We start from the raw sequence: 19,549 nt of genomic DNA on the forward strand, positions 1-19,549 counted from the left end.
TGTTCTGATTTTTTTAATCTAAAAGTTTAGGAATTTTGTAGAAATGTTTGGATTTTACTAAAAATTCAGGGTGAAAAGTTTCAAACATTCCAGATTTTTTTGAACACTTCTTCTAGATAAACATTTTTATTTTTGTTAAGGCTGTAATTCTTTGGCAAAAGTGCCTAAAATACTTAAAGATACTTAAGATACTAAAAGTGAGGCAGTGTACTTGAAGTTTACTTTATGTCTACAGATTTTAAACCAAAACCGTTTCCATTCAATCTGAAGAAGTGTTCAGTTAGTGCTCTTTCAACATTACCTGTACATAGTTTATGGTATATTCGCTGTACTGATACTCAAGTATGCTAAAAAAAACTTCAATTGAACTACATTTACATCATGACCTCCAGAATCAGCTGATTTTAGCTTCATCTTGACCCATTTCTTGGAAGGTCTTCCCTTCAGGTGGAGGAGCTGGACGAGCGTTTGGAGGCTCAGAGATTTCAGATCAGCGTGGGAGCTGAGATGTAGTGTGAGTAACTTTAGCTGTTAATGGTACAGAGGGGGGCGGGGGGGGCGAGGGGGGGCAGTACAAATGACTTGAGGAGGGAGAGCGAGGGAAGGTAAGATGATCCAGGTTGGACTCACCCTTAAAAGCAACAGCACCTTTTGTCCCCTCGGGCGGGGTGTGTGCGTGCGTGCGTGCGTGCGCTGAAAGGATGGCAGGTCGTTATGAATCATCTCTTCCTCTCCGTTCGGCCCCCGAGGGCCACATCAGCCGCGGAGCGAGCTGTCATGTTCAAGAGAGGAGCACTTGTTTTGTTGTACCCAGAGAAAGGAAGCGCTGTGAAAACATACACATGTACTTAGAGCCTCCAAGTATGTAAACAAGCCGGCCGGGCTTTTAGCTGTGGGAGGGGGGCATTCGGTTTGTGTGGTGGTGAGGGGGGGGGGCATCAGCACACAGGTAATTTAGAGGGAGGGAGTGTGTCAGAAACAAGAGAGGAGGTGGTGGTGGGTGTTTGGTTGCTGCAGCAGAAAGAACAACACACATGTAGTCAGACAGGAAGTATGTAAACATCGCGATGAGAGCGGAGGGACAGGAGGATGAGCCGCAGCCATCGACTGTACATGAGAACTGGAATGAGTGACCCCTCCCCCCTAGTGCTCCAAACAGGAAGTGGCTCCAAGAAGCCAAGATCCCATAGACGTCTATAGAGAAATAAACCTCTTTTGTAACATCTTTTATTTTTAAACTGACCAATCAGATGTCTCAGTAAAAGTAGGCGGAGCCTGCTGGCCCCAACCTTCAAAATATTTGACATATTTTCTGTCTCAAGTGTTAGGGGTGTGGCCTTCCAAAAAGCTCAATCCTGATTGGAGAGAGTGGTTGCCATAGAAACGTAGATTCCAACCAACTTGGACCAATCTCTTCTAGCTCTATTGGTGACATCTGGGTCCGGTTTTGGTTTCTCCGGCATCAATGTCCAGATGAATACTGAGGACACTGTTATTTATTAGAGACTTGAAGGAGATCAACCACAATGTCTCCAGAAGGAATTGTAAGATCCCTAAAAGAGAGATTACTTCAAAATACTTGAAAGGAGGAACAGACAGAAACTTCATATCTTCTCTTTCCGCTCTGAAGTTTTCCGTCCGAGCCTCGTCTTTCTGTTCGGTGCGTTCCATAGTTACATTTAGATCTTTATCTCTGAAGGGTTTGGGGAAATGACAGCTAATGTCAGATTCTCTATCATGGACGCTGGTTTCTTCAAGTATCTGCCTTATATCAGCTCCTCACAGCCTTCAGGTGAGGCTCGGCTCCAGTTTCTTGATATCAAGCTGTCCATGACGTCAAGCAAGAAGATTAAAGTTATAGAAGTTAAAATCACTCAAAACAAATATTTTAACATGATCTGTGAACCATGTATGCAATGTAAATGTTATACACTGGTGGTACATCCATAAAAAGTCTATTAGACATTAGTAGACATACACAGAATAGTCATGGAAAGCCACAAATTTACATTTCACAAAAATCAATCAGAATTGTGTAATATTTACGTAATAATTATGCATAAACTACCTCAAATATGCATAATTCTTAACCAAAATTTTGAGCAAGTCAAAACCGAATTTACATCTGCGCACAACAATGAATGACGAACACAAGAAACACTTAGGAATTACAGATATCAAAAACATGTGTCCAGAAATCCCAAAATTTCAGTTTTAGATTGATCGTGGTCACAGTTATGGCCACAGAAAAGAATAGAGAATTGTTGATTTCTAACAGTTTCATGACAGGTTTCACTCTGGTTTCTTCTCAGGATTAATGAGCTTAAAGTTATAATCAAGAACAACTTTTTAGTTATTTTTTTTCCCGACTGAGATGTTTGGATTCAGAGAACCGTCTGACGCTCGCTGCACACAGAAATTCTTTCAGGTTTTCCAAGTCTTTTATAAGATTATCCTAAAACAATCTGAGAAAGTCACATTTTATTTTGCTAAATTAAGAGTTCTGACAGAAAAATAAAAGTACAGCGGACTCAGACGGAGAGCAAATGAAGTTCTGTCTCTTTGACAAAACACATCTAAATACTGAGGAGCCGACGACGGATGAGGAAGAGTCGAGAAATTCGACCCAAACCCGGAGGGACAAACAGGAAACCGTTTGTAGTCCATGTCCACCTTTTGTGGGCGACTACCATCAGATTTTGTTTTCTGTTTTTTACTCCCAACCTTCTGCTCTTCTGATGCAAAAACTTCCTTTAAAAAAAGCTTCATTTGAAAACATGAGAAAATAACGGAGAGAACGGCGAGCAGAGCTCAGCACCGCCGCACGTCTCTTTAAAAGTTTTCACGGCGCTCGGCTATGGAAGGTTGGAACAAATGAATCCTGGGTAATGGAGCTGGAGTAGATGCTAATGTAGATTTGAAGTGCACTTTAATTTCAAACCAGATTTTCAAGAGGAGCTGGTGATGCAGGAGTGGTTGGTTAGAACAGGCGGCGCGAGCGAAGCCATCAGAGGACTTCTAATTAAATCGCCTGATTTTAACTAGTTACATGCAGGTTGGATTTGTATAATTTATCAGAAAATATCGACCTTCCACTGAATTTGCAACTCTGGAGCAAAGATATCAATTGATGGCTCTGATTGGTCATTTAAAAAACAATTTATTAGCTAAAAAAAGAGAGAAAATAATATTTTTAGTATTATTGCTTGTGAAATTAAAATAAAATGTATAAAGTTTGACATTCTTGAGTTTGCATCAAATGTGGCAACAAAGACTGAAAGTGTGTTACTACACATCGATCTAAGTATTTTCTGTGTTTATTTTGATGTATAAATTAAACATGTACAATTAAAGTTTTTTCTTGAATATGAATTCAGTTCAGTTTTAATTTAAAATAAAATTTTACACTTAAAAGTTATTTACTTTCTGTGTTTTATCATACCGTTTTCCCTAAACCGTGTGTTAAAGTCGAGGCCCGGGGGCCGGATCCGGCCCTCCTGGTAATACTATACGGCCCTCCAGATTATTTTATTTTTTTGTTATTAATAGACTGATTTTATCTTGTGCTTATTTCTAACTTTGACAAATTATATTTTTATGGAGAGTAAAATATTGAAAGTTATTTAAGTTAATTTATTCTGGAAACATATTCCTGCCTTTTTATGATTCATATTTAGGTTAAAAAGTTATGGTTTTGAAGTCTTAAAAATTGGCATTATGCTAGCTTTTTAGATTATTTAGTTATTTACTAATATTTTAAGGCTATTTTAGCTAATATTTCAGCTACTTGCTAGCGGTTTTTGGCTAATGTAGGCTTTTTATTTTAGTTTTGAGGCTGTTTTGGAGCTAGGCTAATATCTACATGCTAGCTGTTTTGGCTAATTTAAGCTTTTTTTCCAGTTTTCTTTTTCTAATTAGCATTATTTGGGATTATTTGGCATTTGATTTTTTTGACCATTTTGAAGTTAAGCTGTTTTTTCAGGTACATGCTAGCTGTTTTGGCTAACAGTTTTTCTGTTTTGTTTGGCTAATTTGGCATTTAGCTAATTAGCTAATATTTTAGTTGGCTATCAGCTTTAGCGTTTTCAGTTTTTAGCTTTAGTGGTTTCAGCTATCATTTTCAGTGTTTTCAGCTATCAGCACTAGCATCCCTCAGCAGCCAAATTCAGCTTCCAGCATTCACACCAGCATTATCGCAGGTTGTGCTATACATCTAGTTCATAATTATTGTAAAAAGTTACTGTTTTTAAAATGTAGTTTTAGAGTGTTCAATAAATGTTTATCCTCTTCGGTGTGTTGTGGATTTTGGCCCCCTGTACGGTTGAGTTTGGCCCCCTTGCCCTAAAGCCATAGTTTACTGTTCAAATATTGGACCTCATTTGTCATTATTGTGTTTTAGAAAATGTCTTCTTAAGTTGTGTATTCTTCTCACAGGTCCAAACAGAGGAACTTTAACTGATGTTTTTCTTGGTTTTTCTGTCATCTTGGGAAACCAGAGATTTGAGGAATGAACACGTTTGTGTCGTATAAAGTAGCAGTCCGGCGGCGTGGAACCACTGGAGCTCGACGGGATGATGTTTCAGAGGAGAACCGACATGCAAGCGCATGAACGTCCCGATGACTCATGCAGACAGCTCGAGTCGTCTTCATTTGACAAGAACTCATTTGTCCCAGTTTCAGTGAGACAGAACCAAGATCCTGGAGAAGAATGTCAGCCTGGGTTCTGGACGTGTTTGGACCATCAGAACCTTTTTACCAACGGTCCTGTAGATCTGTTGGGATCTGAATTTTGTGTTAAACAGATACTGAAAAACTGAATTAAAATCATCAGAAACACTAGAAAAATAAGTAAGCAGACACACGAGAAAAGGTCTGTTCCCTAAAATAACAAGCAAATGTGGACCGGACCGGATCAGTATCCTAACACCTGGTCCGCGTCTGGTCCAGTGTCTGAGACAGGTACCGCATCCAGAACCAGTACCATCCACGTCCTGATCCTCCTTCAGTACCGGGTTAAGGTTAGGGTTTGGATACCGGTGAGGTCCATGTCCCGGTACCGGACCAATACCAGTTTGTGGCCTTGATTTAATCGGAACAGCCAGCAAGTTAAAAAAAAAGTTGGGGACGCCCAAACCTGCCTCCTGGAGGTGGATCACACTCAGACACGAATACACACACATTCAAATCCATAAACTTTGAGGCACATGTGTCAAAGTCAAGGCCCGGGGGCCGGATCCGGCCCTCTGGGTGATTAATAAATTAATTAATAAATTGAGTAAAACAACTATTGTGTTTAATGCTCCAATGTTATCTTGTGCTTATTTCTAACTTGTATAATTTTGACAAAAAATATTTTTTATGGATTCATTTATGAATGAAAGAATATTTTTACGGAAAGTAAAATATTGAAAGTTATTTAAGCCTCTTCTGTTGAAACAGGCTTTGGTTCTTCTACAATTAGTCTTTTTTTTCCAGTTTACTTTTATTGATAGGGACTTTATGAAAGTGTTTATTTCGTTAATTCTTTGCTTTACATTTTTTTTCAATCTCCTAGACTTTAGGGCAACATCAAGTTGGGGGCTCGTCCGGGATGTGTTTGGTTTTTGCGATGGTTTGTGCTTATTTTTCTACATTTTATAATAAATGGCTTGAGGGGGATCAGTCCTTTGTTTGTTGTGTATATTTGTGTAGTTTGGTTGATAATTTGCATGCCTCCAGTGTCTTTCACACACAGTTTTATAAATGAGCACAAATTTGTTGCATTTATTCGCTGATGTTTTCCTCTCGAACACTGACTTTGACATTTTGTTTTCACACATTTCCACCTGTTTAACACAACTTTTTTGAGCACAAAGACTGTTATGAATGGGTCTCATTTAGAACCATAAAAACAAACAAACAACACCAACGCTGACGGTTACCCAACACCTAACCAGCTTTTGAATTCAGCTTGGATGACAGAAAGCAGTTTGTCTTCTCTTTCAACCTTTATTTCACCAGGATGTCCCGCTAAGATTGAATTTCTTTTTGCGAGGCAGATCTGGCATTTTGCCCAAACTGACAAACATTTCCTACAAAAGGCAACTAGGAGTCATTTGCTTCTTCTTTCATATCCAGTCTGTTCCTCTGTGATGGGAGACAGCTTTGGCTCAAACTGTAAGGAAAAAAAAATCATGAGTTTCCTTTAATTATCTGAGTCCAAAACCCTTTTCTCCCTTGTGGGTTCCTTTTTTTTTTTCCACTTCACCTGCAGCCGTTGACCTTTGTCTTCTCACTTTAAAGGTGTGTTTGTTGGTCTGGCTGATGCTGCCGTGTGGATTTCAGCATCACACAATCCTTTAAAAAACAACCATTTTACAACTAGAAAAACTAAGATGAAAGATAACAGATTAAATCGGCTTTGGTTTTCAAAAAACACTTAATAGACTTTTTATGTCACTAAAACATAATTTATCTGTGTTTAATGTTTAATGTGGAGATAAAACATTTCCTTTAAGTTTGATTGAAGCAAATCCTCAAACTGCGCTGGAGGTCGACCCGACGCACAAAGGCGACGAGCTCCTTCACAGTTTATTATCATCATGTGATGCTGCATCTTCTGCGGGTCACAGGTCGGGTTTTAGCTCAAACAGACCCGGTTTGTGTCTGCAGGCCAACTGACCTCCAGCTTCACCAACCTTCCCAAACGGTTACCATGGAAACCTTCCAACGAGTTCCAAAATTTAAGTTTGATTTAAACATTACAAGAAAAAATGATAATAACTTTTTTTATTATTGTGTTAAAGTTTATTTCTCGTGACGTTTGTTCAAAGGTCCTGCAGAAATATTCATCATAATACAAACGGGAAAATAATCTTTGCATGTTTTCTTTTCTTGTTGTTGTTTACATGAACTAAAAGTTGAGCTTTTGAACCAACAACAAAAAGAATCCTCTCAAAGTCTGACAACACTAACCTCTTTATGTACCCCCCCCTGCACACACACAAGCCTTTATGTGAAGAGAGGTGAGAGAAACGCTATCAGCACCCTGAGCGTAATTACAGCGATTCAGGTGACATCTTACACCAACTGCAAAGACAGAAAGAAGAATGTGTGTGTCGGTGTGTGCGTGTGGACCGCCATGTTTGTGGGGGCTGGAGCTTTTCAAAGGAGAGGAAAGTTGGGCAACAAAGGAGATTGAGGGTAAATTTTAGGGAGGAGAAGGAATGAGTCGACATGTCGACTTTCCTGAACCTGATCCATGTCAGCAGGTGTTTCTGTGGGTGGTTTGGGGCAGGTAGAGTTTAAAAAGATGAGCTCGGGCTTGTTGGAGTTTCAGCTGCTAGCGAGTCTCTTCAAGGCTTCTGAAATGAGGAATGATCTTCAGGGGAAGATATACCGAAGCTGTTGAAGCTTTTAGGAGTTTAGGTCGACTTCAGTCTCGAATGTGGACTTTAGTGGGGAAAAAACAGACAAAAAAATACGAATCTTAAAGACCCAGCCTGATTAAATACATGTTTTTGGTGATTTAAATATTCTTGTGAAGAAAATTAAGCTAAAAACGTCATTTCTGAGTATCTTATTCCAATTGTTTGACAAAAAAGACCATTAGATGTAGAAAATACAATGGGCGGGGCCCCAAGCTCCCTGCTCCGCCCCATTCTGATGCATTTACTTGCAATTAGATCCCTGAACGTCTTTGCTTTCCTCGTCTGAGCTGGAACCTGGATCAGAACCGCCCAGCTGGATACCTGCGATATAACACTAATGTTAGATTAGGCTGTAAGCCAGTGGGAGAGCATGAAATAGAGAGCAACGGGCCAACAGCTCAGTGGGGAAATTTAAATAAACTCCTGCAGCTCTGCAGAAACTATGTCCTAGAAAATGACAATAGTTTTATTATTATTGCAACTATTTTGGCTAAAACAGTATCATCATTATTAATAGACCACTGGGAACGCTTTGAAAATAGATCAAAAGATTTCAGAGCGGATGTTTTAAATTCTGATTTTTCTTAAAAGAAAAGAAGTTGTGAGAAGAACCACAGAAGTTTGAACACAAACATGAATAGAAAACAAACCTGAAGATGACTTTTTATGCTCAAGTATATAATTGTATATTGTTAGTTTCACAGCAACATGAGATGATGTTAAAAAAGAAAATATAAACAACTAAAAAAACATTTTTTTAAACATTTGTTATTTATTTTCAATGAAATTGTGTCCTTCTACCATTCAGCTTCACCTCTAAAGATTGTAATCACACATTTGTTTGTCTTTCAATTCTTTCAGGTGCAAACACAACGGCTGCGTCAACTCACATTTAAGCGGCTACTTCCAATAAGAAGTCTATCAAAAAGCGCATCGACCACAATTTCGGCCTTTTGCGTCTGAAATACACATGGTTCCCTTAGGCTATGCAAGTATTTAACCCTTATGCTATCTTATGGGGTCTAGATGACCCAAGCTGTACATTGACGTGTTATCCCTCCCAAAAAGAGAGACCGCCATGTTTGTGGATCTGGATAAAGGTGGACAGGAGGTCATGTTTGCCACAGACACCAGTGAACATCAAAAATCATTGAAAGAAAAAAAGTTCAGCACGCTGTCTTGTAGGGTCGGGATGACCCCACTCCAAACATCTACATAACTGGGATAGCACAAGAGTTAATTACCGACTGTAAGCTGTACGTACAAATCAGGTAGTGCTAACACAAACGATTATTTTATTAGTCGACTAATCACAGATTATTTCTTTCAATCGGTCAACTAATCGGGTCATGGATAAAGTGAATGTAAAACACATCTTAACCATCACTAGCTTTAAACTGACTACACACCAGATATATAGCATTACCTGCTATTATTCTAGTTTGAATGCTAGTGTCCATAGCTAAAGATGCTAAAATTGATAGCGGAAAATGCTGAAGTTGATAGCTGAAAATGCTGAAGCTGATAGCTGAAAAGGATGAAGCTGATATCTGAAAATGGTGAAGTTGATAGCTGAAAATGCTGAAGCTGATAGCTGAAAATGCTGAAGTTGATAGCTGAAAATCCTGAAGCTGATATCTGAAAATGCTGAAGTTGATAGCTGAAAATGCTGAAGCTGATATCTGAAAATGCTGAAACTAATAGCTTAAAATGCCTAAGTTGATAGCTGAAAATGCTGAAGTTGATAGCTGAAAATGCTGAAGCTGATAGCTTTAAATGCTGAAGCTGATAGCTGAAGATGCTGAAGTTGATAGCTGAAAATGCTGAAGCTGATATCTGAAAATGCTGAAGTTGATAGCTGAAAATGCTGAAGCTGATATCTGAAAATGCTGAAGTTGATAGCTGAAAATGCTGAAGCTGATAGCTGAAAATGCTGAAACTAATAGCTTAAAATGCCTAAGTTGATAGCTGAGAATGCTGAAGCTGAAAATGATAAATCTGATAGCTGAAAATGCCTAAGCTGATAGCTGAAAATGCTGAAGTTGATAGCTGAAAATGCTGAAGCTGATATCTGAAAATGCTAGAAGTTGATAGCTAAAAATGCTGAAGCTGATATCTGAAAATGCTAACAGTTGATAGCTAAAAATTCTGAGGTTGAAAATGCTGAAGGTGATAGCTGAAAATGATAAAGTTGAAATTGCTGAAGGCTTATAGCTGAAATCGCTGAAGCTGGTAGCCAGCTAAAATATTAATTAAATGCCTAAAAAACTGAGAAAAGCCAAATTTAGCCCAAATAGTTAGCATGTAGCTGAAAAATTAGCTAAATTCCAAAACAGCCTAAAAAAACGTATAAATGCCAAAATAGTACTACACTCTGACTCCATATAATTAAAGTAACGACTGATTGACTTAGTTGTCGACTATTTTAATAGTTGATTAAAATAGGCGCGATCATTAATCCCACGTTGACAGTTCAATCCAGTTGAACTTTTTCACGCTGAATCGCTGCAACACGGGACTGTGACCAATCAGGGACTCAGATTTGGTAGAGTCATGTGGGAGGCGTCCACTTCAAAGTAACAACTGTCCAAGATGGACATTTACTGCATAAATACATACCCTGCTTTGACCTGATCCAACAATAAGAAATCAATAAACAGTCACATTGGATCTTGTTTAACCTTTGATCTGCTGACGTGTGATTGGCTGATTGGACTGATAGAGTTTCAGAGAAAACCATTTATTTCATGGTAAATCGATGTGAGGATCAATAAGTACAAATGAGTCCTCAGGTGTCACGTTGGGTGTGGCCTGTGTGTGACCCCTCCCACACACACACAGATGCGCCCGCATTGACTGATGGCTGCGTGTAATGAATGTTCTGGCTGCATTGTTGCTCCAGCGTCTTTCACATATTGGTGTCGGGCCCCAGGGTGAACAAAACGGCTAACACCGGGCTCAGCTTTCTGCCCCCACTTCAAAGACTGGGAGGGAATATTAAATGAAGACGGGCTGCGGTTAACTGCAAGATCTTCACATGAGAGTGGAGCACAACCTGCTTTGAAGTTATGGATTATAGACGGACCCGAACGCACTTGGAAAAAACTTGAAACCTGGAAAATTCAGGAGAAAAAGCTAAATTTTACCTCCAAATAAACAGATTTGATTATTTCAATGCATTTATTTAACTCCTGTGGGTAAAAAAGAGACCCACTATCACGATTAGATACAGAAAAAATACCATAATTTTTTATTTACAACTTGAAATTCTATTATTTTTTAGAACGGAAGTTCATCATTAGAAAAACTGAGACTTGAATCATAAAAGCATTTGAATACCATTCAAAAGCCACACACAAACGCATACACAGACACATCAGTGATTGTCTTTTTTATACTATGTAGAAAAAATATGATTAAAAAATGACTTAAATCGAGTTTAAGATCCTTGTTTTTTAACCAGAGTGCTCCAGTGTGCTGTAAGAGACGGTCCGGTGTACCATGGGAAATATTGGCTCATCCTTCTTAACTCATGTATGAACACAAAGCAATATAGCGTATGTCAAATTTTAAATTTAAAGTGCTTTCAGATTAAACTACATCCATATAAATAACCATATATTACCTCTGGAACACTAAAAAACTAATTATTTATGGAATAAGAGTTATTTTTGCTAACTTTTTTCATTCCCGGAAGTAAAACGACTCCATCTTTGAGGCTCCGCCTTTAGCTCCTGAAGGGAACCGCCCACCTCATGACATCATTCTAGAGCCATCCACGTCAATGTGTCACCCAAGAAAAAAAACATCAATTTAAATACAAATATTGATGTACATACAGTGCAGCTCAGGAGTTTATCCCCCAAATTTGGGACAGACCGAGAGGTGATGCTAATGGGTTCATTTTGTGGTGAAATTCAGTAAAAAAATACAGACATTTTAGGATTCATTGAAATAATGACATAATCTCCAATTAAAAAATCATCTACACTTTTATGCGGATCTATTTACCTTTCTGCCGTTGCTCAATAATCCACAATTTACCAGCCCTCCCGATTCGTCCAACCAGGAAATAGTAATCTCCCTTTCTGCTGCCGTCTTCCCAACATCCCTGTTCTCGGATACGTTTAGGATTCATCCTAACATGTTGTGAAGATTTCTCACCAGCCCATAAAAGCTAGCTAATCAGTGCTAGCTCACGCTGCTAGCTTTGCAGAGAAAGTGTTTGTGGTAGCCTGGGGGCGGAGTAAACTGTTCCTGGAGGGGGCGGATCTCACTTTGTGACATCAGCACGTGAGGATCTGCTCGTTTTCATGGCTATGGGAGGAGCTGCTGTTGAGAGCTCAGGTTTTAGACCACGTGTGTCAAAGTCAAGGCCCGGGGGCCGGATCCGGCCCTCCAGATCATTGTATTATGGCCCGATGTTATCTTGTGCTTATTTCTGACTTGTATAATTTTGACAAAATATATCTTTATGGAGAGTAAAATATTGAAAGTTTTTTAAGGTTTAAGTTGATTTACTTTGGAATAATATTCCTGCCTTTTTATTATTCATAATTATGTTCAAAAGTTACTGTTTTAAAGTTTTAAAATTTCGCATTCTGTCAGCTTTTTGACAATTTTTGCATTTACTAAAACTTTTTAGGCTAGTTTAGAGCTTAGCTAATTTCAGCTACATGCTAGCTGTTTTAGCTAAACTAAGTTTTTTTTCTAGTTCTTTAGGCTGATTTGGCATATAGCTAATAGCTAATACTTCAGTACTTTAAGCTATTTGCTTAAAATGTTTTCAGCTTTCACCTTCAGCAGCAAAATTCAGCTTACTGTATTATTGCAGGTAATGGTATATATGCTATATGTTACTGACCATTCTTTGTACATCGCATCTTACTGCTTAGCTCTTTTTATAATTTACGGGTATCTCATCATCTTAGCTCTTTATAATGTATATTTTGTTTTATTTTTATCCTCTCACCTATCTCTGTACCTGCGCTGTTGCATATTGCGATTTCCCCATTGTGGGACTAATAAAGGTTTTCTTAATCTTAATATACCTAGTTCATAATTTTGTTTAAAAGTTACAGTTTTAAAGTTTTAAACATTTATTTTTAGTGTGTTCAATAAATGTTTATCCTGTTCGGGCCGCGACCTAAGGTATGTTTTGGATTTTGGCCTTTTGTGCGATTGAGTTTGACACTTCTGTTTTAGATGTTTACACAGAAATGCATGAACAGATCAAAATCCCACTTTTGGGTTGTTTATAGTGAATAATGAACAGTATAATGCACTTAAAAGCTCAAAAAGTTGTTTTTTCATGGTATAGTCCCTTGAATGACGTTCCTTTATTTAGGTGCACGATTTCTAGGGGGTAATTTTAAGCCAATCACGATCAAGAAATCGTGCACACAGACTTTGGACATGGCAGAGGTCAGATTTGATTGGACAAACAGACTCAGTCGGCCGATCTCAGCTGTGATGAAGACAACTTAAGCCTTAAAAATGACATCACCAAGCGGAACGAAGCGTCTGACTTTTCTGTCACACGTGCACGTACACACACACACACATACTCTTCCCTGCAAATGTTTCTATTTGAAGTCATTACCACAGGAGTGTTTAGCAAACATCAGCTAAGAGCAATTTGGTGTTTGACTCAGCAGGACCCTGCTCCTCTGCTTTTGTTTTCCAGGAATGCGTGTGCGGAGAGACACGCCAATGAGGCGGAACCGAGGCAGGAATGAGAGGTGAAGAGGGATGAACTTTAAGCTCTTGAGAAGTAAGTATTTCTACCTAATTTGAAATGGAAAGCCATTAAGGGCTGCTGGAGAGGAAAAAGAGGATGAGGACGATGACAGACGTCTGTATGGGGGAAGTTCTTCACCAAACTTCTAACCGCGTCTTTCTGCTACTTTCACATTGGGACAGAGAAAAGATGGAAAATGTGAGTTTTATGCTGCATAATTGTTCAAAGAAAAGAGATTTATCCATGGCGGAGAGGATCTTTGAAGGTCACTTCTCTCTCCATTTTTTAAGAAAAGGGTGCTCTCAAACTCCTCTCAAGAGGGGAAAAGAATGATAAAAAGACACATTTTCTGAATCTATTTTCCAAAAATTGACTTTTTACAACAACATCTGCAAATCAGCAGCTCAAATCCTTTCAGCTGAGATGCTGAAGGTCAAGATCCAACCATTTCTCCTCACTTGTCAGAGAGAATTCCTGCATTCTGATTGGTCGTTTGGATCCTGGAATCAGCCAAGAAGCATTAAGTGAAGCAGGAAAATCGGAGCTGGTTGGTGGACCTCAAAGAGCTCCTGGAGCACAAGAGTGTTTTATCACGTCTTTACCTGCATTTAACATTCAATTTTCCAAACCGATGACCTGATTGATGTTCAATTAATTACTATAACAGGGCAGAAAACTTCCTGATCCTCTAAAGATGTCAGGCATTCATTAAAAGTTTTGGAAATCCAAAGTTTTAAACAAAGTTTTATTGGAAAATAAGACCTTTAAGGTGGTTTGAAAAAATGTCATTTCAAAAATTCACTGAATTGAATAAAGCTTTATTTGTCTTGTAGAGAAGAACTTCAGCTCCAGTAGCCGTTTCTGACTTCAGCCAAGTCTTAAAGTTCTTTTTTTAATGGCTCCATTTTTATTAGTCACTGGGTTTTTCAGGGCCACGGTTGGCTGGCTTTTCCACAATAATTTTGCAATAAATTAGGTTTTAAGATAGTGCCAACAGCTAAACACGCCCCAAAAATTGCCCTTTTCCTTTTTAAAGTCCCACTCTGATCATCTTTGCTCCAGCGTAAAAGCATTCCCCGTTTCATTATAGTTATGATGTTTTTAGCCCCCCCAAAAAAACCTGTTTCCTACGACAGTTTCTGCAGAGTGACAGTAGAGTGGAGTTCATTGAAAATTCACCTCAGAGTTGTGGGCGGGACCGTTGATGTGGACAAAGCCCGCCCCTTCCGATCATCCATCTGTTTACTTCGTAATCATAATTAAAACACAACTGGGAACGTTTTTTTTTTAACAACAAAATTATCATAGTGGGACTTTAAAGGGTTTTAAATGAGAATAAAGATAGCTGAAGTGGCTGAAATTAACAGCTGAAAACGCTGAAGTTGATAGCTGGCTAAAATATTAGCTAAAGGCAAAATTTAACTGGGAAAAAAAATAAAAAAATAAAGGTTAGACAAAACAGCTAGCTTGTAGCTGAAAAAAGAATAGCTAAACTTCAAAAAAAGACCAAAACGGTAAAAAAAAAAAAAAACTAAATTTGCTAATATTTTGGCTACATGCTAGCTGTTTTGGCTAAACTTCAGAATAGCCTAAAAATTCTTAGCAAATGCCAAAATATTCCCAAAAACTATCAGAATGCCAATTTTTTAAACTTTAAAACCGGAACTTTTCAACATAATTCTGAATAATAAAAAGGCAGGAATATTATTTCAGAATAAATCAACTTAAAACTTAAATAACTTTCAATATTTTACTCTCCATAAAAATATATTGTCAAAATTATACCAGTTAGAAATAAGAACAAGATAACATCGGATCATTAATAACAATCAAAATGATCTGGAGGGCCGGATAGAATTACCTGGAGGGCCGGATCTGGCCCCCGGGCCTTGACTTTGACACATGTGCTCTAAAAGATCTAAGAAGTTTTCAGGAAGCAGCCTATTCTGAGACATACAGAACATAGAAACATGTTGAAACTCGTGTCATGAGAGGAACTCCGCCTTCTCCAAGTTCTCAGGTGAACTTCGACACAAAAACTCTCATTTCGTTGTAACTTTGTTCCAAACACAGAAAAACTTCCTCCCTGAGATCTTCTTCCATCCTCTTCCTCCCTTCTCTCCGTATGTTGGCTGCTCAAACTCAAACGCCTCAGCGATACTTCTTGATTGTTCCCGTCTTCCCACCGAGCTCTTCCTCTTCCTCCACCTTCTTCCTGGAGCCCTCGTCTTTGTTCCGCTGAGGCTTGGCCTTTTCCCGCTCTCCAACCTTCCTGCTGTCCCCCGCCGGGATAAGCTTTTAGCTGCGTCCTAGCTGCGGCGGCTAACCACCACGCAGCTGCTGTCTGCGGCTCCTCGCTGTTCCAGCCAAATACAGCCACGCTGCACCGTATAATTAAGAGCTCGAGATGTGAGCAAGCAAATGTAAAGCAATTTTCGATGAGGCGCAAGGCGCAGAGAGACGGGGGAGGCTGCAGAGTGCCGGTGAGCCAACAGCAGCTTCACACTAATTGGGCCATATCAATTTAATTCACATTTCAGAAATGTCACATGGATAAGCAAAGTGGATTTGCTTACGCGCGGCGTGTTTTCAGCTCGGAGTGGAAGGCATAAATAGCTGCAGGTAAATGGCCGAGGCTTTTGTTGTGGGGCCCTGCGCCGCCGCCGCACGGGGAGGGAGTGGCGTTGCTGCCAGAACAATCGCACGCCACGAGATCTTCGCCACCTCATCATGATACGAGGGGCAGGAGAGGGGTTGTTCTTCATGAGGTCCAGCTGCTCTTTGACTCAAAGTTTGAAGTTTGAGCTGGATCTAAGAGTGTTAGACTGTAGTCACAACTGTCCTCATGGGTGGAAACGGGCAATTCTGTACGGGGCATGACGGTGACCACCTGAAATGACCAGGTTGTGCATCATTTAGTGAACCCGAGGAGCGAAAATATTATACTGTATATATATTTTTACGGATATGCTCAGAGCAACAGGTTGTAGTGAATATTTATACACAGTAACAAGTGAAACTTCGGACAGATCGACAAAAGCTCTTATTTGTTACGTCTAAAAATATTTGTTTTAATCAAATTCCATTTCTAAGTTGAGTAAACCATCAGCTCTAATTGATCCAATATTTTACTTTTTTCAGTGTAAAACATCTGATGCTACAAAATCGTGTCTGAGCGTCTGCATCCAATGAAAATCTAAACTCTCATTAGGAGTTAACGTAAAATGCAAAGTTTTAATGTGAACAATCTTGTTCTATTCTTATTTTAAGACCTCAACCTTAATTTTTTTCTAAACATTTATGTACATATAATCCTTTAAGTAATTTATTTTTGTTTGAATCTGCCATGAGTTCATTTCATTATTTAATGTTATGCTGTCTCATTTTAAGATGATTAAAATAATTCTTAAAATAAGAAAAAATATCTCGTTTGTTTGCTCTTGTTTTAAGAACTTTTATCTCAGATTAAGTACAAAAAAGGATTAAAATAGGCAGTAACAAACAAATTTTGAGAACTTTTGTTCTTTATAATGAACTTGAAATGAGTGTTTCAGAACTTGTTTTAAGACATTTTCACAAGTCTAAAGTTTTTTTATTTTTTTTCTTGTTTTAAGAAAATTCTTATCGGGTAAAAAAAAAAAAAAGCTATCCCCACTGGGAGATAATTTGACTTGTTTTTAGTCTGAAGTCTCCTAAATTAAGTCATTTTTTGCTCATTTCACTGCAGTGCACAAACGTTTGTGGGCCTTTAAGTTAAAAACTCTGGTGTTTACGAATAGCTGAACAAGTTTCTACAGACAAAACACGCAGCTATTGAAAGTTAAACCAGCTGAACTTGGACCACTAGGGACTCTGATTTGGTAGGGACTTATGATATGTCATTTTTAAAGCGCAAACCATTTCAAAGTTGATTATAAAGGAGAAAATAGTTGCATTTTGTGCTCGACTGGAAGTCTTTCATATATCGGAATAGAGCTGTGAACACAGAAGTCTGGAGCAAAATTCACCAGGAGGACCTGGTTGCAGACAAGATGGCGGATGAAAATCATTAGCCAGAAGCAGAAATTCCACAAGATGTCAGAGTTTTAATGTGAAGAAATGGTTTCAGGATTAGCTTAAAATGTGTCAAAAGAGGGCAAACATTTTATTAATGTCAAGAAGGATTTCAAAAAGTGCACATATTTGTAAAACTGTTAAGACTTTTACATTGGAGCTTCAGCTCCAGACCAGTTTTTGCGTTTGACTGCAGTTAGCTTCAACTCTTTACATGATCAATGTGAACAGTTCAATTCATATTGATCGTGTCAGGAGTTATGGTATGTCAAATAGAATTGTAGGTTTTAACAGAGACACCTAAGGTCACCTGTTATATTAGTCTGGATCCACGACACACTTGGTTCTTTTGTTATCAGACGCAGTACAAACATACCCGCCATGTTTCATTGGAGACGTCTTCATCAGTCGTCACCAGGTGGTTGGGTGTGACGTGTATTAACAGCCGATCATCACTAGTGCCACCTGGTGACGGCTCTGATGAAGACAAACTTCTGTCGAAAATATGTCAGGAATGTTTATGTCGTCTCTGATAACAAAAGATCCAACAAGATATGAATACTATAGATTCTATGAACTTAATTGCGTTGACGAGAGTATTTTACTACCAAAATTTGCGGTGTGTGCAGAGGGTGGAGGGAATATGCTGGGGGGGTTCTGGTTATGGACTGCCATTTGGCTAACGATTTTTTTAGCCGCCATCTTGTCTTGTCCTGAAGATTCACCAGATTTGCACCGAATCTAAATCTCTTTCAACTGTAGGAGTTGGTGCAAGTATCAGGTAACAGTCCAGGGGGAACACCAAATACTAAAAGTATGTTCAAGAACTTGTGTTCCGCACATTCTTCTAGCATCAGGGTAAGTAAGAATGAAGTAGGGAAGAAGCAGTACATGCAGATTTTTATTCTTTTCAACCCCTCAGTCCTGTGGACTGTGTATTGCTGTTCAAGTGATAAGTACGTACTTCTTGTGTGCATCCTGATGCGTCCTCCTAGCTGCACCACAGGCAGCTGTGGTGCCTCCCCATGTGTCCAAGTGTCCATGAGCAAGAGAGTGAACCCCTCATTGCCTCTGGTGGTTGGCGTCAGTGTTTAGCAGCCATTAGTGTGTGAATGTGACTGTAAAGCTTTTTAGGACTTCAAGGAAGGAACAAAAAGCGTCAAGCAAGTATTCACCGTTTGTTAGAAAAGAGAAATCTAGAGCGTAGTTTGTGTCCTTACATATCACATGCATGAAATATTGGTGAGTAGTCTGTAAGGAGTACAATACTTGGATCATACCAAGTCAAAGTCCCATTAGTTGTTAGGCACCTAGATGTGTGAAATTTGTTCTTTGCATTTGACCCATCACCTGGGGGAGCGGTAAGCTGCAGACTCAGCCGTACTATTTGGTGGCTTAACCCCTAAATCCAACCCCTTAATGCTGGGTGTCATTTTTAGTGTTTGGTAGGACTCTGCCTGGAGTTGAACTCACGACCTTCCGGTACTTGTCAAACACTATATGAGAGGCCACTGAGCGCTACCGATAACTAGCATGTGGGAGAAAGGCACCATTTGACAGCATCACCTGTACTTTATAAGTGTGTACCACTCCCATTATCCTTACAAATACTTCCCACACTCCAGACAATGGTTCGCTCCATTTTCATGACGTTCCTTACGATTACAAGTCTCAAGGAAACTGAAAGACTCACCTGTGCTTCCGTTAAGATGCAGCCGCTGCTGTCTATGACTCTCCACGGACCGGATAACCTGCACAGGTGCGTGTGACTAAGGCTTTTAATGAACTTTGATCATGTTGTGATCGCTTATTCTGTCATCAGATCAGACAACTTTCTATCCTCTGCCCTCCACACTTGTGGGTAAAGCCATTCACTTAACTTTTTTTTAGACCTCTGCTCCCAAATTTATTGCTGGGAAGACAGAACAAGCGTTCTCGTTCATTTTCTCACCTGCAGCCAACGCCTTTTCTCCAAGACGGCCAAACCACCTTTAACGCCACCAGTACATCTGACCTCGGACAGCTGGATAGACCCGGGACTGGAAGATGCTGGTAGACCTGGACGCTGGCTCACGATACCCTGGGAGGATGCAGTGGTGGAGGTCTATGAGTGGAAGATACTGAGGTATCTCGCATCAGATGCCAAAGGGTAAAGCTGGAGTGTGAAAGCTCGTCCAGTAGAAGTTGGCTGCAGGGGTCTGTGACCATCTCAACAACTAGGCTACTCAAGGAGATGGGAGTACGAGGGAAGGTTCTCAGGCAGGAAGTTAGAGATCTCTTCTTCTGACAAGGAGAGTCAGTGGATCACAAGGAAGAACCAGATCCAGTCCTCCAAATAGCTGTGAAC

Source organism: Oryzias melastigma, linkage group LG22 (assembly GCF_002922805.2).
Source record: "Oryzias melastigma strain HK-1 linkage group LG22, ASM292280v2, whole genome shotgun sequence".
Lineage (NCBI taxonomy): Eukaryota > Metazoa > Chordata > Actinopteri > Beloniformes > Adrianichthyidae > Oryzias > Oryzias melastigma.